We start from the raw sequence: 22,807 nt of genomic DNA on the forward strand, positions 1-22,807 counted from the left end.
ATAGCCTTGAGGTCTTCTCCTTTCCTCCATGTCTTCCTTACTATATACATTGTTTTTTAAGCAACAAATATTTATTTTATTTTCTCCAGTTACATGTAAGGGTAGTTTTCAACCTTCATTTTCATATGATTCAGAGTTCCAAATTTTTCTCCCTCCCTTTCTCCTTTTCCTCCCCCCTGCACAAGACAGCAACCAGATTATAGAAGTACAATCCACAAGTGCTCTTTTTATCAGTTCTTTCTATGGTGGTGGATAGTAAGCTTTGTCATTATTCCCTTGGGATTGTCTTGGATCATTGCATTGCTGAGAGCAGTTAAGTCATTGCTCATTGAACAATACTGCTGTCACTATGCACAATGTCCTCCCAGCTCTGCTCACTTCACTATACATCAGTTCATTGTCATTTCCTATAGCACAAGACCATTTCACCACAATCATATGCCACATATACTGTCAATCCTCAATTGATGAACATTCCTTTGGTTCTCAATTCTTAGCCACCACAAAGAGTTGCTATAAATATTTTTTGTACAATTTTCCCCCCTTTTCTCTTTTTCATGATTGCTATTGTTAACTGTTTCCCTTCCATCCTGTTCCCTTCCCCATGATATTGATTCTTCTATCCATCTTCTTTCATCCTATCACTCTTCAAAAGGGATTTTCTTCTGTCTGTCCCCTTTCCCAATCTACCCTACCTTCTTTTGTGCCTCTCTCTTTATCTCCTTCCCCTCCTATTTTCCTGTAGGTTTAGATAGATCACTCCACCCAGTTGAGTGTGTATGTCCCCTCCTTGAGCCAATTCTGATGAGATTGAGGTCTTTGAGCCAATTCTGATGAGTGTTAGGATCATTTACTGCCCAGATTAAATAGATTACTCCACCCAGTTGGGTGTGTGTGTGTGTGTTAGTCCCTCCTTGAGGCAGCTCTGATGAGTTTAAGGTCTTTGAGCCTTTTCTGATGAGTGTAAAATTCATTTACGGCCCTGCTTCTCCCCCATCTCTTCCCCCACTCCATAAGCATTTTCCTATTTCTTTCATGTAGGATTTCAGCTCTGCCTTTCCCCCTCCCCCAGTGCATTCCCCTCACCCCTCAATTTAACCTTAAAGATGTCATCAAGGGGCAGTTAGGTGACACAGTGGATAAAGCTTCCACCCTGGACCCAGGGGGATCTCAGCCAAAACCCATCAACAGACACAAGACAGTTGCCCACTGCATTACCCCAGAACAACTTGCTAATCAACGAGCTTTGTGTGTTATGATTGTCAACTCCTATGAGCCTGTGCCCCTCCCCAACGTGGGCTACTCAAGCCTACCTCCTGGTTCCCAGCAGGGGTGAAAAACCCAAGTTCTGCATCAGCACCAGCATAGATCCCTGTAGTCTCCCCCCTGCCAAGGGCTCAGCCCTCTCACTAGACGGTGAGCTTAGTTCCAGAAGACACTGGTGCTTCAGCTGATTCAGAGGCTCTGGGGGTCTCCTTCTCTGGTGAGGCCTTCCTGGGACTGGATCTGTGTCAGGGTGATTGTGGGATTGAGCTCCACTCCTGTCTCAGCACAGCAACTCCCTCCTTCTGAGCTTCAAAGCCATTGTTGGTTAGCAGATAATTTCAGTACATTCTTCTGTGGGTTTTGCTGCTCCAGGCATTGTCCTATGGCTTTATTTGGATGTTTTTTGGAGTGATAGTGTCATGAGTTCGAGAGCTCACTGCCTTTCCTCTGCCATCTTGGCTCTAACCCGGAAGTCTTTTTACTATATCCTTTTAAGGTTTTTGTACATGATGATAAAGTTTATGTTTTGTTTTGTTTTTGTTGTTGTTTTTGTTTGTTTTGTTTTGCAGTGCAATGAGGGTTAAGTGACTTTCCCAGGGTTACACAGCTAGTAAGTGTCAATTGTTTGTTGCCAGATTTTAACTCTGGTCCTCCTGAATCCAGAGCCAGTGCTTTATCCACTGTGCCATGAAGGTACTCCTGAAAGCTTATGTTAATGACTACAATACCTTAAAAATTCAGTGAAAGCCTTTCATAGCTACACAGTGCATAGCTTTTATAAAACAAGTTCATAGCTATTTGCTTTGATGATCCAATTCAGATAATATATAGACCTTTATAGGCTTGAAGACCATAGACAGTTTTCATGAGTTGCTATGGCCCAAAGTCACTATTTGGTGGATAACCTGTGATGAAACTTTTCCAACTTAGCTATGCTGGTCATTGAATGCATAATATTTCATTGGGCCTGTATTCAAAGACTTTCCAGATTGGTTAGACCTACCAGACAGAGCTTATGCATCCCTGGCTTAGCCATCATGAGCCCACAATTACTAGCCATGAGTCAAAACAGGACAGATACCATTTATCTAAGTCAATACCAAAACAGAAATCAAAGAAAGCATACATGGTAGAACATATACCACACAAAAAAGAGTGAGCAAAATTTCTCATTAGGAGTAAGGTAACTCAGTTCAACCAAGAGAGAAAGTCCCAGGTCTTACCCAAGGGGAAATTCCCTGAAGTATCTAATATAGCAAGCTAGGGATAGTAACATGATGGAGACTGCTAGCTCCTCTCATGTTGGCTTCTTTCTAGAGTCTCATTACCTGAGGAGGTTGGCAACCTGAAATTGAGTTGGAATTTTCTATCTTATTCCTCTTCCTCCTCCTCCTCTACCTTCTCTTTCTCTTCCTCTCTACAGAAGCACCTGAAGAGTCTATAGAAACTCCAGAGTTCTACTCTCTTGTACTCTCAACAACTCAATCCTTCCCTTCACATAGGCATGATATATTGATATTAACCAATAATGAGAGTCCCAAAATAATGAACTTTGGGCCTCATGTTACATTCCTCCCTGGTCTGAAACTATTTTCAGTTCAGAAAGATCAGTTGAGGCAGATCTAATATGAGCAAGTACATGGTACAAACATAATTATCAGCCCTTTAAAACAAGGGCAATTTTCCTGGCATCTCAGGTAACCAATGTAGTACTGTTAAAACTAAAATAAAACAAATGCACATTAACAGTATACATAGTGGACATGACAGTATGTAGAGCATCACCTGGGAGTACACTACAGTGACAACATGCTTAAAGATATGCAAGAATAATTATTTTAAATGCCATATATATAATGGATAACAAGGCCGATTTTTTTTTATAGGATTGGGGGGAGAAATCTGAACAAAATTTAAAGACACATATATACATCTGCACATATATCTGCTTATAAACATACTTATTTTATTCATATGTATATGCATATATAGATATACATAAGTATATATACACACATATTTGCTTTTCAATTTTCTAAACAGCCATGTTAGCAACTTCCTCATCTTAAATCTAGCTTCCATTCATGTTCAATGTTTCATGCCATCTGTGATAACTTGAATTTGCATGGAAATACCCTTTCAGATTCATGGCCCTTAGGTCTATAAGTTTACTAGAGGTATTAAAATGATACTATATTACTGGATTGCTAGTCTAATGGCAAACAAAATAATTTACTAAAGATAGATTTTAAGTTTTTTAAGAACATAAATATTGCAGCTGTATTTTGTATTTTTATTTTGTTTTTTAAGTGTTTTTGATGAAGCTTAAATATTTCCTTAGAAATGTCTTATACATAAACATAAATTATAATAAATGGCAGCCTTCAATGTACAATATTAAAAAAAGAAGCCAACCAATGAGTTGACATATATTTATTTGAATACCTGTTATGTGCCGTCTCCTGAGGGGGCTCATGAACCTTGTAGATTTAATGAATCTTAGAAGTAGAAAAGATTTTATAGATCATTTTAATTCAGTATCTTAATTTTAGATGACATAATGAAGTCCCAAAGATATCAAGGAACTTACCTAAAGTTTTGTATGGCCCCAATGGAACTTAAATTTTAGTTTTTTGCTTGCTAGTCCAGAATTTGGAATATGACTCCATAGTACTTTGGGGAGACAGGAATACTATTTAGAGTAAATAAGGGTTTTTTTTAATTTCGTAAAAACCTCATGAAATCAAATAAACAAACTTATCCATCACCAAAACTACATAGTATAACCCAGACAATATTCAGTATTCATTTCTGCATCAATTGCTAAGTCAAAATCTTTGAAATAGTTTTGAATTTTATTCAGGAGGCTCTACAATGTTTCCAGGCTTGGTGCACTAAATGTCATATGCAAACAGAAATATCTAGAGGATGGTATCATATATAGGGAGTCTCTCTGTCATTTGAACTCTCCCCCATGACAGTGGCAAACACCTTCAGAAAACATTCATCTCCCTGTTTTATTCTTTGCTTAAAACTAATAGATTCTCATTGAACAAAGTCATCTCTGTTGTGTCTATCAAGGGATTTGGTATAGCCTTAACATATACATGGACAATACCTTGTTGGATAATAGTTTTTAAGGCTATGTTGAATCATATCTATTGAATCATATCTATTGAATCAGATGCTGCTTTATGGTCAAACAGTGAGATTTTATATTCTTTGTACCTTTCAGATATTCCTGTGGTTAAGACGTGATCTATTGTTGGATATAATTTTGGTCTAGTCTACTAGTAAATTTATATATGTATTTCTTTTGGGGGGGGGCGGGGCAATGAGGGTTAAATGACTTCCCAAGGGTCACACACCTAGTAAGTGTCAAGTGTCTGAGGCCTGATTTGAACTCAGGACTTCCTGAATCCAGGGCTGGTGCTTTATCCACTGTGCCACCTAACTGCCCCCTATATATGTATTTCTTAGATAGGCATGGCAGATCGGCTCAGAGCTAGAGAGGAGAAAGGCAGCTGGTTGGATTTGGGAAACACAATTTCAATGACCCTAAATAATCTACTCTCAAACAAAAATCCCAAGTTTTCTAGTTTTGTTTTGTCTTTTTTTTTAACATCAATACTCTTATATAACATAATATAGTTGTGAAACATGGAATCACAGTCTCCAAAGAATGAAATTTATGGGTCATCAAAAAGGCAATGGAGGCATATGGTGGGTATAAATAGGTTGCAGCATAGTGCCAAAAATGACTTGTATGAAAGAAGCCATATAAGATATTAATTCAGAGATGGGACCAGAAAAAGAGGAAGTGGATCTTGTATTTAGTGTGAAAAACAATGGATTGTCTTTGTGCCACGTTGGTTATCTTGTAGCACTGACAGGAAGATAACTAATATTGTCAAGTGGACTCCCAGTGGAAAATGCCCTGGTGGTACATGACTATGTACAAGAGTAACACAGAAGTGTCAGAGAAATTGGGTTGTGGGGCATCCCCACTTCTTTGAGATGACAGATCTATTGAAATTTCCTTCTAAATGAAAATGCACCTAAGATATTGAATTATAGCCTTTGTACCACAAAATAATTAAAACACTCTGTGTATTGCTTTGAAAGTAGCTCACAATCATGTCAATGATAGTGACCAACCAAAGTTCCTAGCACAGGTATATTTTTCATTGTCTAAGTCTGTGCATGATATTTAGAAAGCCTGCAACTTATTCATTAGCAACTTAAATCAGTGGGAGTGATGTGTATCTAGTGATAGAATATCTGGCACTAAATAGTGTTTTATTATAGTAATTAGATATATACTATGCTGAAAGTATTTTTTTTTCTTTTTACCATTTCAGCTGAGAATGATGTTGAATCCATGCACCTTAGAGTCTGTAGGATATAGGTAAGCTTATAATGGTGAGGTTTCTTCAATACCTAGTTGCAATGTGTTTAGGGGGAAATATATTCGGTAAATAAACTACGATTTTCTTCCTTTTAAAAGTAGCACTTTTTGTGTTTTTTTTTTCTGTGTCTTTTCACATAATCATGGGAAGAAATTATTCTCAAAAGATATATGATCAGCAATACTCTGGGCCTTCATGTTCTGAACAACATTTGTCTCACCTCCTGTTTTTCTCTTTATATGCCTCTTTAAAATCATGATCAAGAAACCATGGTTTCCATTTCACTATGAAGCCTGGAAATTCCAGTGTAGTGCATATTAATTTCAATGAGCTGGAAGAGGAAAGAGAGAGTAATAATTTATCCCTCTACCTTTATCAAGATCAAGAAAAAATGTAGTTTTTTTGAAAGAGAAAGAGGGAAGCAGATGGGAAAATATCCTTTGCAGGGCCCAGTTTCTACATAGGAAGGTGAATTTTCTTTCCTCCTGTTTTTTAGTCTACTGTTTTATCTATTGATTCCATGGAAAGAATTCTGAATTTAGAATCAGAGGAGTTGGCTTCAAATTCTTGCTCTGCCGCTTCCTACCTGGCTGATATGTGTGAGGCAAGGTGCCTGGCCTCAATGCCTCTCTATTTCCTCCAATGTAAAATAAAGGAATTAGACTGGATAGTCTGTAAGGTCCTTTTCAGGATGGAATAACTAGATAAAAGAAGCTGGTTGGATTGAATTTATTTACACTGGATTGTAGTTTCTTATGCTAATATGCATTTCACATCAGCTATCAAGCTTCATCACCCTTTTCTTGTGGAAATTCCTCTAATCAGAGCATAAAGCATAATTTTAAATTCTTTAACAAGGGAAATATAAACAGAATATATTTTCTAATTGTCCTTCCCTATTGTGGAAATTAGCTGGCCAGACTATTTTTAGACATAATGTATAAATATTAATTCAAAGTATCATTTAGTAGAAAAGTTAAAGGGGATGACTTTGAGTATATATGTAACTTAAAAAGCACAGACTTCTGATATATTAAAATGTCCCATTTTATACATTTTAGTCATTTTTCTTTCCATGCATCCTAATTTCCCATACTTACTTGTTACGAGACATATGTTAAAGTCAATTGTCTTCAAGAATTAAGTACAGTGGCATCATCTATGATGTTACAATGACTGGAAAATCGTGCCAGTTTAAATTATTTATAACTTCTAGTAATCATACTTCTGCCTGATTTCCTCATTGCCTGTGACCTTTAACACTTGAGATCCTCAGCAATCATTGAGAGATCTTTTAATCAAGTAAAATCATCAAATCATAGACTTTTAGTGTTCAAGGGGATGTTAGAGATTATCTAATGTAGCTCCATTATTTTATAGATGAGGAAATTTAGATTCACAAAAAGGGACCAAGGCCATGTAGCTAATATGTCTTTGGATTGCATGGCAAGATTTTTGCCTATGCTTTCTCATTTAACCTCCACCAAAGTCTTACAAAGCTCCATTTTAGTAGATAAATAATTCTGGCTTCTCAAAGGCTATGCCAGCAGAGAGGAAGTGATGGCCTACTTCCCAAGTTGAACAGGATAGCATGTTTCTTATCCTAAGAATAGTATTATGAAAAGAGCAATGGATTTAGAATCAGAGGAGCTGGATTGAAATCCTGATGCTGCCACTTACTGCTTGTGTGCCTTTGGGTAAACTGCTTATCCTCCCTGTACTTCAATTTTCTCATATACAAAATGAGGGGGTTCGCATAGCCTGACTTTAAAGCTCCTTCCAATTCAAAGTTTGTGATCCAATGTAAGTGCTAGTCTCTTTGGTATTAGATTCATTATTAACATACCAACCACCAAGTAATGAATATTTTTTGGCCACAGAAAATCACAAAGTGCATGCAAAAAAGTAATGAGTTATATCAATGGAAGGACCAATCAATCTTTTGATTTGAAGGAATATTCAAGTATTTCTCAGGCATTCGGCTATCTAAAGTTAAGTAGGTTTACTTTAAGTCCTTGGTCATAACACCTTCAAATCTTGCCTTTAAAAGCATCTACAAATATTCAGATATTTTTAAAAGCAAAAATCAATGCTATCCTTAAGAATTCTATTAATTTGTCTGTTAAATTTTTGTGGTAATTATGAAGTAGGCTTGATATCTTCCATCTTCTCTCTCAAAGCTGGAAGCCAAAAGGGTCCAGAATTACCATAGAACTTGAAGAGACTTGAAGAGCCTGGTGCTCTCTCACCAACTCTAGCTCTTCCTTCACACAGGGATGGGGCATTAATCTCCACCAATGAGGAGAGAGTCCTATACCAAAATGTTTTTGGTCTAAAGCTAATATTATATACATTTTACCCCTTTTTCTTTTTAAAAATAAATGTATTTAATTTTTTATGTCATCTATACTTTCCAGTGTGGTCTTCTCACCCTCTTAGAGCCATCTTTTGTAAAAAAAAAAAAATTAAAAAAAAATTTAAAACAATTTAAAAAACAGTTCATCAAAATTAACCAACATGTTAAAAATGTCTGTCATTATATGAAATGTTCTATATCTATATCCCCCCACCTCTGCAACAACTCAAAGAGAGGTACATTTGCATATATCTTCTTTGGAGCCAAACTTGGTCATTATATTTTCATAACATTCAGTTTTAATTGTTTTGCTAATTGTTTTCACTTACATTGTAATTATTGTATGCACTGTTTTCTTGATTCTTCTTACTTCTTACTACACTTTGCCTCAGTTTACATAAGACTTCCCATGCTTCTCTGTATTTTGTCTAACATGTTTCCAAAGACATGTTTTATCTCATATCATTCTCACAATGACCCCATGAGAAAGATTTGATAAATGAGGAAACTGAGATATGGAGAATTGCAAGTAACTTGTCTAAGGACACAGAATGAGTGGTTTATTTTATGTACAAATGAATTCTATATTTTTCTAGACACAGAGATAATGTCTCTTTCTGTCATTCCCATTCTGCAGATGGAGAAACTGGAGCAGAGTGTTGTTTCAGTAACTCAACTCTTTCACCTGCTTACAATGACTGAGTAGTAGAACTCGAAGTAGAGCCTCATCACCTGTGAGTTCTCCCTTTACTTTAGTTGTTGTCATTGTGGTCACTTTTGTTGTTGGCTACCATTACTAATATTTTATACAATAGTCTCATATATAGAGTTTATAAAATGTTTTCTTCCCAACAAACTTTGAAACTGGGGAAGAAAGAGGGAGGGACCAAACACGAGTTTATTAAGAACTTACTATTTGCCAGGCACTGTGGTAAGTGCTAGTTTATTTCATATTAATTTCATTTTACAGATAAGGAAACTGAAACTCTAATTTTCAGTGATTTGTAAAGTATACAGCTAATAAGTGTCCTAGCCAGCATTAAAAACCTGGTTGTTCAACTCCAAGTCCAGTGACCTTTTCATTATACCACATCAACTTGTTTCTCTGTAGAAATAGTTTTAAAATGTTATTGGCTACTAGAAGAGTGTGGTTTATCAGAGAAATATGTCTGTGTGTGTGTGTGTGTGTGTGTGTGTGTGTGTGTGTGTGTGTGTATGCACATGAGATGTGTGTGTATTAGGGTAGGCTAAGGAGAATTATAAAGCTTCAATAATTAAAATATAATGCTTTTCTGAGAGTACAATTCAGTCTTTTCATGTACAGCTGTTCTAGGACAACTGGTGTTTGTCTAACATCTCTGTAAAGCTGATCAAAGATATGCAATTGTACAGTTAAAAAAATATGAGGAGTGATCTAGTAACAGTGAGGGATTGGGGAGCTGCTATTTACATTCTAGATCTAGCTGAAGTTCAGCTCACTCAGTTTTTACTAAGTATCTCTGGATTTGATGTGTTTATACAGTTGTCTTCTGGCCAGTGAGCCTGCATTTGCATTTGTATTCTCACCAGGAAATTTTTAGAAATGTTATTTCTGTTCTTACCTGTAAAAATCCAGGCTGTACATCTCCCCTGTGAATAACAACACACATTTTTTAGCAGAGTCACTTCTTCTAGCTATCCTTTTGGTGTTTCTTAAGTTATTATTATTATTGTTATTATTATTTCAAAATTGCACTTGCTTCTGTCTCTCCTTTGACTTCTGTCACCAGAAAATATTTATTCTACTGAGGATAAACTCCCAAATGACTTCCTGTGCAAATTAGGTTGGTTAACTTAAGCAAAGAATCATACAACACAAATGTTTAGAATGGGAAGATCTTAATGCATAGAATTTTAGGGAACTAAAAAGGAATCCTAAAGATCAGCTGATATGACCTTGCTTTACAGATGAGAAAACCAAGGTCTTAAGAAAGTAAATGACATGTATGAGTTCACACAGCTAGTAAATCATGGATCAGGGACTAGAACTCAACTTTTCTCCCAGGCCAGTGTTATTTTCCAACTCTATTACCTAATATAATGTAATACACCCCTTTGTTCCCCCTCACCACCAACCCCATGACAGTTTCCTCTCAGTATAATTGTACTATTCTTCTTGGATTCTTCCTGTTGTATCTGTGATATTGTCTCTCCTGTAGACATAATTGTTATGACCCAAGTGGTACCTAAAGATTATAGGTTTTTTTCTCCATCATGATTAATGTCTGATATTAGGTAATGGTGTAGGGATTACAACACCACACTTGCATTTAATTTCAGCATCTTGTTTGTCTTTCTGCTCATCTAAAACCATCAATGGTGATCACTTCTGTGATGTATGATCTGATTAGGGGAGCTGGGAATGTTACACTCAGTAACTATAAATTCCACAGAATCATCACTAGTCTGTGCCAGTTTGATGCCTGTGAGCTTTCCAATTTAACATTCTGTAGTAAATTTTGCTCATTGTAGAAATCTCATCTACTATATAAAGATTTTTATATGATTAGTTTAAAATATTTTTAACCTTAACCTTGAAATATTGTATTCATAGGACAAAGAGCTGGTAGAGCTGGTCTCATGTAACCAACTGGCTATTAGATGCTTCATACTGGATATTTCATGGGCTTCTGAAACTAAACACAAGGTATTTTGGCATAAAGGGAAAGTGAACTGGACTTGAAGTCCTGGTTTCAAATCCTTCCTTAGACATTGACTCAGGGCAAGTCACCTTACCTCTCTGTGCTTTGTTTTTTCTCATCTTTAAAATGAGAGTGTTGGACTGGATTATCTTTGAGATCCCTTTCAGCTATTTATTGTCTGATGTCTTAAACAAAACTGATTATCTTTTCCCCAAGCCCATTCATCTTCTGAACTTCCCTATTTTTTTTTTGAGAGCCACCATCATTCTTGTAGTCACCTAGATTTGGAACTTTAGAGCCATCTACAATTCTTCAGTACCCATATTTATTTTTGCTTCCACTGAAACCAATCAGTGTATTGTGAATTCTACCTCTTCAACATCTTTCACATGTGTTCACTTCTCTCCATTTACACCTTCACACACTATTTCAATATCTTATCATCTATCACTTCAACAGTTGAAATCACTTTTTAATTGATATCCTTGCCTCTAGATTCTTAAGTCTACTTTCCACATAGTTGCTACAGTGATATTCTTAAAAAAAAAAAACAAAACCAGATCTGATGATGTTACTCTTGTGCTGAAAAAACTTTAAAGGCTCTTTATTGTCTCTAGCATAAAATATGAAGTCCTTTAGTTGGAATTTAAAGTCTTTCACAACCTGGCTCAAACCTATTTTTCTAGGCTTCTTACACTTTATTCTCTCACACAGTCTACAGTTCTGCCAAACTAGGGAGATTGTTCTTCATACATGACTTTTCACCTGCCTTCTGAGCCTTTGCCTAGGCTTGACCCATTCCTTAGAATCCCTTCTTGTTCAGTCATTTCACTTGTGTCTGACTCTTCATGCTCCCATTTAGGGTTTTCTTGGCAAAGATAATAGAGTGGTTAGCCATTTCCTTTTCCAGCTCATTTTACATATGAAGAAACTGAGGCAAACAGGGTTAAGTGACTTGCCCAGTAACCATATTTGAAATCCAGCCTTGACTTCAGACCTGGCATTCTATCCACTATGCCACTTATCTGCCCCTCAGAATACCTACATTTATTAAAATTTCAGGAGCAGCTAGATGGCGCAGTGGATAGAGCACCGGCCCCTGGATTCAGGAGTACCTGAGTTCAAATCCGGCCTCAGACACTTAACACTTACTAGCTGTGTGACCCTGGGCAAGTCACTTAACCCCAATTGCCCTGAAAAAAAAAATTCAGCTCTAATATTACCTCCTAAATGGCCATTTCATTAATTTGTATTTTTAAATGTATATATCCTTACATTCATCCATATTTCTTGGCAGAATGTAAAACCTTGAGGACAAGGATAGTTTCATTTTGTGATTGTATCCCTAATGTCTACCATAGTACCTGGCCCATGGGAAGTGATCAATACATTCTAAGAGATTGACTTATCTATGCTGACCCCTTCATTTTATGGAGGAGGGAATTAAAACCTTGAGAGATGAAAAGATTTGCCCAAAGTGACACAGAGTGGGGATTCAAACCCAGGTCCACTGACTCGCAATCTAAACTACTTCAATAGCTGCCTTCCAATTAATATAAGTTCCTTTAGGGTAGGCAGCATGTCTTTCTTTTTCTTTTTTCATTTAATCTCCCATGACACCCAGCACAGAGATGAGTGCATAATAGGTACTCAAGAAATCCTTCACAAAATTGAATTAAAGGTACAATTAGTTTATTTAGAAGTACCTGCTGAGTTTTAATTTAGTGTTGGGAGAGAGTATTACATCTCCTGGATAGATGGGAAAGAAAGATTGAAGAGAAGTTATGGGAAAAGCGAAAGACACACTTCGTGCTCACATGTTGGGTGGGAAAGAAAAAAATGAGGACAAGTCACAGCATGTAACAAGTACAGAATGATATGTAGATACAATCCAGTCTGAAGATGGGTTTTTTTAATGGTCACATCCTTGCCATCATGCCATAGAAATATGGTGAGTACAGTGTGGTTCTGACACTTGAGTTTTGATACATAATCAATACTAAATGCTTTCTCTGGTCACTGTCAATGTGAAAGCCACTTTGTTTAAAGAAAGGACCTGATTGTATAACATTTGTATCATATGCAGAAAGAAAAGAGCAGAGCTTTTGGCCTCAAATTAAACAGCAATTTCATTCATATATCTGCCTTACTCATCTCTAAGCACCTGAAGCCATTCACCAATATTGGTAAAATAGCCATCAAAGTAATGAAAGACAACAGTTCTTTAAATATAACTAAGAAGAGAAAAGGGATTTGAATGGTTGATTCTGGGCTCAATATAGTTCTCTGTGCTTCACTTTCCCTCACCTGTCAAATGAGGGTAATACCTTCTTCCCTAACTACCTCATAAGGCTGTTTTAAGTTTATTATAAATTTTCATTGTTTTTTGTGTCATGGACCTACTTGGCAGTCTAGTGATGCTTATAGACCCTTTCTTTTTCTTTTTTTTTTTTTTTTTTAGGCAATGGGGGTTAAGTGACTTGCCCAGGGTCACACAGCTAGTAAGTGTCAAGTGTCTGAGGCCAGATTTGAACTCAGGTACTCCTGAATCCAGGGCCGGTGCTTTAACCACTGCACCATCTAGCTGCCCCTAGACCCTTTCTCAGAATTATGTTTTTAAACAATTTGAGGGGATACTAAATTTGAGTTAAATGTTAGTGAAAATAAAATTGTATTTTTCACATCCAATTTCACAGATCCCCTGAAATCTATCCATGGACATCCATGGGTCTCTGGATTCCAGGTTAGGAAGTCCTGCTATAATGAGGGTGAAAGTCCTTTGAAAAATATAAAATGCTGCATAAGTTATCATCACCTTGAAGTTAAAGGGAAAGGTGAATTCTAATGATAAACTTGAAAAATTTGCATTTTATTATTTGATCATATAGAACTGTACATAATCTAATATTCTTTCCATCTGTACTTATAAGTATTCCATGTCTTGCTTAATGAAAAATCTTGGGTTATGGCTTATGCTTCCCTGGCATAGCTTTTGTGTCTTTTCTTTTAGATAACATTGAGAATCAGTTATTGGGACTGAGCTTTTTTTTTGGGGGGGGGCTATGGGGGTCAAGTGACTTGCCCAGGGTCACACAGCTAGTAAGTGTCAAGTGTCTGAGGCCGGATTTGAACTCAGGTACTCCTGAATCCAGGGCCGGTGCTTTATCCACTGTGCCACCTAGCTGCCCCCTGGCATAGCTTTGGAATCCAAGGTGACTTGAAGAATATGATGATACATTTGAAGAGGACTTATTAGAGACTTTGTATATAATAAATGCTTTATAAACCACAGATGAATGAATCATTATCAAGGATATGTTTGCCTAGTATGTTGAAAATCAGACCATAGGAGCTTTGATTTAAAAGGTGGGGGAGGGAAGGAAAACCTCACTATGTTTATCTGCTAAAAGAAAATAGCTAGTAGTAGCTACCTCATGGGAAGAAGAGCAGCAATTTACATACCTTGTAATTCACAGAAGAATAAATACAAAAAAGGCATGAAGAATAAAACACTTAACCTCACATGTCTATAAACAAATGCAGAAAATGTAGGTAATAAGCAAGGTAAACTAGAAATTCTAACATAAAGAAGCAAGTTCTACTTCATATTATTATTGAAACTTGGTAGAATAGCACACATGGTTAGAAGTGTATACCATATACTAAAGAAAGAGAATAGCTAAGAAGGATGGAGTACAAAGTAACAGAGCATGTTATATACTCAGTAAAGCAATCTAGGAATCAGAAAGGGAAGGGTGGTAGACAAATTTAAGTAAAGATCAGTGGAAGGAGAAACAGAAACAATAATATCATGGTAGTATACTGCCTGGACAGGAGTAAACAAATGAATTCAAGTAATAAATTTCATGTTTCATGCAAAAAAAACATGATCTAGTAAGTGACATAGTAAATTGGTAGATTAAAGGAATACTGTAAACATGGTTGACATAGATGTCAGAGGCCAATTTGCACCAGGCACTCATGTTATCCTTGTGAACTAGTTGGGAGAAACGTGTTTTAAATTACAGTAAAAGTAGGTGGATTTAGAAATTTTTGAATGGATATACTTAAAGGGTTGTCATTGATTTATAGATTTCAATTTGGAGATAGGTCTCTAGTGGAGACTACCCAGGAATATATCCATAGTTCTTTACTGTTAAACTATTTTTCAATGATATTGATGAAGCCATACATGATATACTTGTCAAATAGAAAGTCAACCTGATGCTAGGAAGTATGGTTAATGATACATTGTACAACTGAGTCACGATATCAAAAAAAAAAAAAAATCTTGACATGCAAGAACTATTGGCAGAAAGTAACAATGAAAGGCAATAGATATAGTTTTTAAATCCTGCATATACACAGTCAGGAAGATATGGCTAGGTGATTGTTTGTGTGAGAAAACACATTTTTTTTTCTTTTTCATTATCTGAAAACCATGTATGAGTTAACAGTGGGGAATAGCACCCAAAAAGCAAATGTAACATAAAGCTGCCTTAAGAGAGGCATAGTATCACAAACTAGGGAGATGCTAGTTCCTCAGTATATATCCAGAGTACTATGTTTATTTCTGTGTACCACATTTTAGGAAGAACAGAGACAAACTGAAGCTCATGGAAAAGGTGTCCTGAATAGTAAAAGGACAGAAAATAGTAACAAGGGAATTTGATTGGTGGGATGGAAGAAGGAAATTATTAGGAATAGTAACTTAAGGTACATATGATTGCTATCTTCAAGGATTTGAAGAATGATAGCATGGAAGAGGAATTCTGTTTATTCTGCTTGGCCCCAGAGGTTAGAAATAGGAAAATTCATTGAAAGTCATAATGAAGTATACATTAGTCCTGATGTAAAGGAAAAAAAGTTTTCTAATTATTATAGCTACCTCAAAATGAAATGGGAGATTGTGTGTGCTCTCTCATCAAAGGACTTCAAATAGACACAACAGCTACTTGTCAAGAATTTTATGGAGGAAATTCTTTATCTTTTAAAATTTTTATTGAGAATCTTGTTTTTCCCCAATTACACATAAAAACAATTTCCAACATCCATTTTTTAAAACTTTGTTTTCCAAAGTTTCTTTCTCCCTCCCTCCTTACCCTCCCTTAAGAACACAAGCAATTCAATATGTTGTACATGTGTAGTCATGCAAAACATTTCCATATTAGGTTATGAAAGAAAATAGACAAAAAAAACAGACACCATCAGTTCTTTCTCTGGAGATGGATCACATATTTCATAAGTCCTTCAGGGTTGTCTTAGATCATTGTGTTGCTGAGAAGAGCTAAGCTATTCACAGCTGATCATCTTACAATATTGCCATTACTTTGTATACATTTCACTTTGCATCAGCTCTGTAATTCTTTCCAGGTTTTTCTGAGAGCATCTTGCTCATTTTTTTTTTATATAACATAATAGTGTTCCATCATAATCTCATCCCACAAGTTGTTCAGTCATTCCCCAATTGATGGGCATCTCGTCAACTTCACATTCTATGCATCCAAAAAGGGCTGCCATAAACATTTTTATATATATAGCTCCTTTAACTTTGTTTTTTTTTCTCTTTTTGGATACCAACCTTGTAGTGGTATTACTTGATCAAAGAATATTCATGGTTTTATAGCCCTTTGGCCATAGTTCCAAATTGAATGTTTCAATCAGTTTACAACTCCACCAACAGTGCATTAATGTCTCATTTTTCCCATGTCCCCTAAAACATTTGTCATTTCTTCTGCTGTCCTATTATTCAATCTCATAGTTATGAGGTAGTATCCTAGAATTATTTTGAATTCCAGCTTTCTAATTTTTTTTATTTATTTTTTTTTTTTAGTGAGGCAATTGGGGTTAAGTGACTTGCCCAAGGTCACACAGCTAGTAAGTGTTAAGTGTCTGAGGTCGGATTTGAACTCAGGTACTCCTGAATCCAGGGCCGGTGCTCTATCCACTGAGCCACCTCCAGCTTTCTAATTAAAAGTGAAATAGAGCATTGTTTTATCTGACTACAGACAGCTTTGATTATTTCATCTGAAAACTCTTCATATCTTTTGATCATTTATCAATTGGGGAATGGCTCTTATTTTAATAAATTTGACACAGTTCTCTATGTGTTTGAGGAATGGGACCTTTATCAGACAAATTTTTTTCAAAATTTATTCACAGTTACTTTGCCAACTGTATTTATCTCCATCCTATTCTGTCCCCATGACATTTACTTTATCCTCTATCTCCTTTCACACTGTACCTCCTCAAAAGTATTTTGCTTCTGACTGCCCCCTCCCCCATCTGTCCTTACTTTTATCACACACACACACACACACACACACACACACACACACACACACACACACACACACACCGTTATCCCCTTCTCTTCCTACTTTCTTACAGAATAAGACAGATTACTATACCCAGTTGAATTGAACCAATTTTGATGAGAGTAAGGTTCACTTACTCCCCAACACCAGCCCCATTTCCCCCTCTACTGTATAAGCTTTTTTTTTTTGGCTTATTTATGTAAGATACTTTACCTCATTCCATGTCTCCCTTTCCCTTTCTCCCAGTACATTCCTCTCTTGCCCCTTAATTTTATTTTTTTAAAGATATTATCCCTTCCTATTCAACTCACACCTGTGCTCTCTAAGTATACTCCCTCCAGCTACCCTAATAATGAGGAAGTTCTTATGAGTAACAAATATCATTTTCCCATTTTGTTTAGCCTTTTAATATCTCTTAGGATTTCTTTTTACTGTTTACCTTTTTAGGCTCCTCTAGAGACTTATATTTGAAAGTTATATTTTCTACTCAGCTTAGGTCTTTTCATCAAGAATGCCTGAAAGTCCTCTTTCTCACTGAATTCCCATTTTTCCCTGGAAGGATTATACTCAGTTTTGCTGGGTAAGTGATTCTTGGTTGTAAACTCAGTTCCTTTACCCTCCAGAATAACATATTCCAAACCCTCTGATTCCTTAAGGTAGAAGCTGCTAAATCTTGTGTTTTCCTTACTGTGGCTCCATAATACTTGAATTGTTTCTTTCTGGCGACTTGTAATATTTTCTCCATGACCTGGGAGCTTTGGAACTTGGCTGTAATATTCCTGGGAATTTTCATTTTAAGATATCTTTCAGGAGGTTATTAGTGGATTCTTTCAATTTCTATTTTACCTTCTGGTTCTAGAATATCAGGGAAATTTTCCCTGACAATTTCTTGGAAGATGATGTCTAGGCTATTTTTTTATCATGGCCTTCAGGTAGTCTAATAATTTTCAAATTATCTCTCCTGGATCTATTTTCTAACCAGTTGTTTTCCAATGAGATATTCCACACTGCCTTCTATTTTTTTCATTCTTTTGGTTTTATTATTTCTTGATTTCTCATAAAGTCCTTAGCTTCCATTTGCTCAATCCTAATTTTTAAGGAATTATGTTCTTCAGAGAGCTTTTGTACCTACTTTTCTATTTGGCCAATTTGAATTCTCAAAACATTCTTTTCCTCATTGCCTTTTTTGTACCTCTTTTTTTCATTTGGCTTAGTCTGTTTTTTAAGGTGTTATTTTTTTCAGTACTTTTTTGTGTCTCCTTTACCAAGCTGTTGACTTTTTTTGATGATTTTCTTCCATCACTCTCATTTCTCTTTCCATTTTTTCCTCTACCTCTCTCATGAGTGCTTCTATGGCCTGAGATTAATTCATATTTTTCTTGGAAGCTTTGGATGTAGGAGCTTTGACTTTGTTATCTTCTTCTGAGGGTATATTTTTATATTCCTTGTCACCATAGAAACTTTCTAGGATCAGCATTTTTTTTCTGTTTGCTCATTTTCTCAGCCTATTTCCTGACTTTTAACTCTTTGTTAAAGTGGGGTACTGTTTCCCGGTGGAAGGTGCACTGTTCCAAGCTTTGGGGGTGGGGGGGGGAGAGAGTTGTGAAGCTGTTTTCAGAGATACTTCTAAGTATTTGTTTTAGTTCTTCCAAGGCGGTATGATTTAAGGAGAAGTATGTTTACTATTCTCCTGGTCTGTGCAATGGTCTTCAAACAACTGCAGGCCTGTTTGTCTTTCCTGGAACTATGAACAGAATCCCACTCCACTTTTACTGCAAGCTCCTGTGTGTTTGTTCTCCTCCCAAACCTGGGACTACCACCCAAGATTGTGACCTGGATCTGAGTATGGTCGCAACAAGAGTCCTGCCTCAGTTCTAGCGAAGAGATCCCTGTCATCACCTTCTGGCCAATTTTTCAGCCCCCTTACTTCTGTGGGCTGATTTCCAGAAGGAGTTGCTGCTGCTGCTAATTCAGAAGCTCCCAAGGCCTATTCCTGGTTTGCTGGGGCTGGGTCTATAGTGGTGCTGTGCTCCACTCTCATCCTAGTACAATAGACCTTTCCTGCCAACCTTCCAAGTTTTCTTTGGTTGGAAAATTATTTCACCCTATCTTTTTGGAGATTCTGCTGCTCCAGGAATTGTCCTATGGCATTATTTGAAGGTATTTGGAGGGGTCTTGGGGAGAGCTCAGGCTAGTAGCTGCCTTTCCTCTGACATCTTGGCTCTTCCCCCTATAGAAGGAATTATTGATCAGGTATAAGTTGAATTAGATAATCTCTTATGTCTACTTCAACTCTGTAAATGCAACTGTAACAAATTTCCCTGGAAATGAACCAGAATGCTACAGTGGAAAGTATTCTGTCTTGGGAGTCAAAGAAAATTGTTTCAAATCCCATTTCTTATGCTTACTATCTTATGACCTTGTTATTGTCATTATCCTCTTTGAGCCTCAATATTCCCATATACAAGATAGATTGTTATAAATGGCCTCTGAAATCCCTTTCAAATCTAGATATACTATCTTATATCATAGTTGTATAAACAAATGAATGCTTATATAATAATGTTTTATGTATAATGGGGTGGAGTTTATCAAGAAGGAATCCCCGAGAGTAGACCTCAAAATGTGGGCTTCATCATTCAGAATGGGACAGATGCTTTTTGTAGTGGATTTCCTGCCAGTCCCCTGTGGAGCCAGCCCACATTTGGATCATTAAACCTTAGTTTTCTGGAGGTGGGAATCTGAATTTTCAAGATGGACCTTTGTGAAAGGAAACCTCAGTGCTTCACTGTCATGCTGGGGAAGTAATGTCCACTATACAGAATTAGAGATAAGCATGATGCATCTGGCTTCTTTACTACAAGTATTTGCTATTGGTAATGTCAATATTAGAAGAGTAATAATTCTGGTTCATGTTGCTAATGGAAAGCCGGAAGTTTTGTAGGATGGGAGAGACAGCTGCCATGTGGTGCAAAGAGTACAGGATTTATAGGCAGAAAGCCTGGATTCAAAATCTGGCTTGGCTACTCACTACGAATATGATATTGAGCAAGTCATCTACCTCTCTTGAGCCTCAGTTTCTTCATCTGTAAAATGAGGGGGTAAGGTCAGATGGCCTCAAGAGACCCTTTCAGATCTATGACCTATGGAGTTGGAATGGAGCTGAGGCAGGAATCCCCATCCAAAAAATAAACAATCTTCCAGACTTTAGGTGACGTTCACAAGACTGTACAGCCCTTAAATTATGGAGCCTAGAATCAATTTGGTTCTTATAGTTCTAATTCTGGGCTCAGCATCCTACTAGTGTGAGTTCACAAATGTGTCCTACCTGATAAAATAGATGTTGTCTTATAAAATTGCATATAATTCTTCCTGTCTCTTGATAGAAAAGTAATGGGCTAAAGGTATAGAGTGAGACACGCATTTTCAGACATGGTCAATGTGTTGATTTGTTTTGCTTGTCTATGCTTATTTGTTACAAGGGAGGGAAGAATGAATTAGTAGAAAATGATAGAGATATAAAAAAGAGCATCAATAATTTATTAAAAAACCTACGTAGAAGAAAACAAAAAAGAGGTTAGATCAGTGATATTTTCCAAATGACCATAGAGCTCATCTTCCTGTTTCCCTGATTTAAGCCTGAAATCATGCAAGGAGAATGGAAAATAACTTTCAGTCACAACATCTTTGAAGATTATAGGGTCATAGATTTAAAGCCCAGAGGGACCATATGTTCCTAGTCCTCTAATTTTACAGAGGATGAAACTGAGACTCAAAGAGGTAAGAGACTTGATCAGAGTTGAACAATAAATCTCAAACTTGGTTTTTGACCTTAGGTCCTCTGATTCCATATCTGGGGAGGTTTTTCTACTAGAATACATTGGCCATCCTGAAAGAAAATAGCTTGAACAGGTTAGGCAAGCTGGATTGTTTTCTGCCAGCACCAAACCTCCTTCCAAGGATCACATCAACTTTAATAATTCATTCAACAAACTAATCAAGCAGCTCTTGTGTATGAGAAGCTCTGCTGTATAGAACAGAAATATGAATAGGGTAAAGTCACAGCTCTGAAGGATTTTATTATATGGTAGAGGAGAGGGGTTATATAGACTTTGGCCTTCGTGATTCTCTCCTGAGAAACTCTGTAATCACAAATACCACCTCCATCCACAAGCTCCTCTGCCCCCAAACCCAGTGATCTTATAAACCTATGACAGACCCAGGGATCCCTAAACCCCCATATAGAACCCCAGTAATAACACTATGTTTTCACTTTTTACCTCCCCTAAATTTAAATCCCATCTACAAAATTGTAACAAATGGCCATTTAGCAATGATGGGGAACTCATTACCCATCTAAGTAACCCATTCCACTTTGGGAAAACACTGATTGTTAAGAAGCTTCCTTTTTCTCCCATTGGTTCTGTCCCCCAGTGATACAGAAAATAAGGTGGCAATCAAAACATAGGATTGTATCTAGAAGAGATCTCCATGTTTAAGTAATCTGGCTGAAACCTCAACCTGAATCTCATTTGCTATCTCCAACTTGCTGTATCTTACACACAATCAAGAGAATGTGAGTGGGTCATAGCACCAAAGACTTAGAACAATAAGGGACCTCAGAGGTAATCTAGTTTTAGGATCATTGATTTAGCATTGGAAAGGACCTCATCCAACCCCCTCATTTTACAAATGAGGAAAATAAGGCTCATAGAGTTACAGTGACTTGTTCTAAGTCACACAGGTAAGAAACAGCAGAGGAGAAATTTAAATGGATGCTCTCTGGCACTAAATCCATATGTTCTAACTTCATATGTTTAATTGGCATTGTAATTCTTACCCTATCAATGGGTGGGAGAGGGAATGGAGGGAGGGAAAGAATTTGGAGCTGAAAATAATTTTAAATTAAAATTTTAAAATGCATATATTCTTTTTATTGCTTGAACTGACTCAGGGAGTTCCTAAGGAAACTGGTCATTTCTCTACTGATGGGATGAGTCCTGCATCTGGGAAAAAGAAAGCGGGAATAGGAATTTTTGTCACTGGTCCATAAGCATGGGCATGCTGGTAAATATTATCAACTGATTCTCCAAAAAGAAGGTGCAAGTTTAATCATCATTCTTAACCTTTTCTTTATCTTTTTCTTAAGTCTAGACCAGAGGTATCAAACTTGTGGCCCTACTGCAAAAATCCTAAAGGTTCCTAAACCAGATGAACATATAATTAGGAAATGTTTTGAGAATAATAAAAGAAATACAATACAACATAGATAATGGTTATTTGTAATTTTCTAAATCAGTATGCCCCTGCAGGGATCCCTTTCTATTTGTTTGACACCAAACAATCAAGCTGGTAAGAGCTGACTCTAGTACACCCTTGCCCCTAACTCTGTGAAGTATTTCTGAGGCCCCACATGAGAAGAACAAAAGTCCTGAAAGATCAGATTCAGAGACAAGAAGAAAAAGTCCTTCTCCAGGGACTTAGTTTCTTTAGCCCACCAACCATAAGTTGACTAAGCTCCTATAATATCTTCTTCATGCAAAGATTAAAATGATATTTAAGTGGCTGGAGTTAAGCTCAGGTCCTTTACATGTATAGTTGGTCCACATGTAGCAGATGAAAGGGCAGTAACAAAAAGACACAGGGAGCTGAAGAAATTGCCTTGAGTGAAACTGAGTAACCATTTCTAGGAAAATCACTGTGACTGAAGACTTCCCCAGTGTACCAATGATGATCTGATCTTAGCTGGCTGAGCTGGTCTTGAACTTTGCTTTAACT

General features: G+C 36.8%; 1 protein-coding gene across 2 annotated transcripts in view; it reads left to right on the forward strand.

The window, feature by feature from the left end:
• The window catches only part of SGCD (sarcoglycan delta), a 1,325,612-nt gene that overhangs the window by 225,040 nt on the left and 1,077,765 nt on the right, over positions 1 to 22,807 (forward strand). The window contains exons 2-3 of one of the 2 annotated variants that reach the window (XM_043990098.1): positions 5,628 to 5,674; positions 8,669 to 8,765. The gene's annotated coding sequence lies outside the window, so the exon portion shown is untranslated. The remainder of the gene's footprint in view (positions 1 to 5,627; positions 5,675 to 8,668; positions 8,766 to 22,807) is intronic. The other variant, XM_043990097.1, reaches the window with a different exon arrangement.

The sequence above is a fragment of the Dromiciops gliroides genome, chromosome 2 (assembly GCF_019393635.1).
Source record: "Dromiciops gliroides isolate mDroGli1 chromosome 2, mDroGli1.pri, whole genome shotgun sequence".
In the NCBI taxonomy this organism is placed as follows: domain Eukaryota; kingdom Metazoa; phylum Chordata; class Mammalia; order Microbiotheria; family Microbiotheriidae; genus Dromiciops; species Dromiciops gliroides.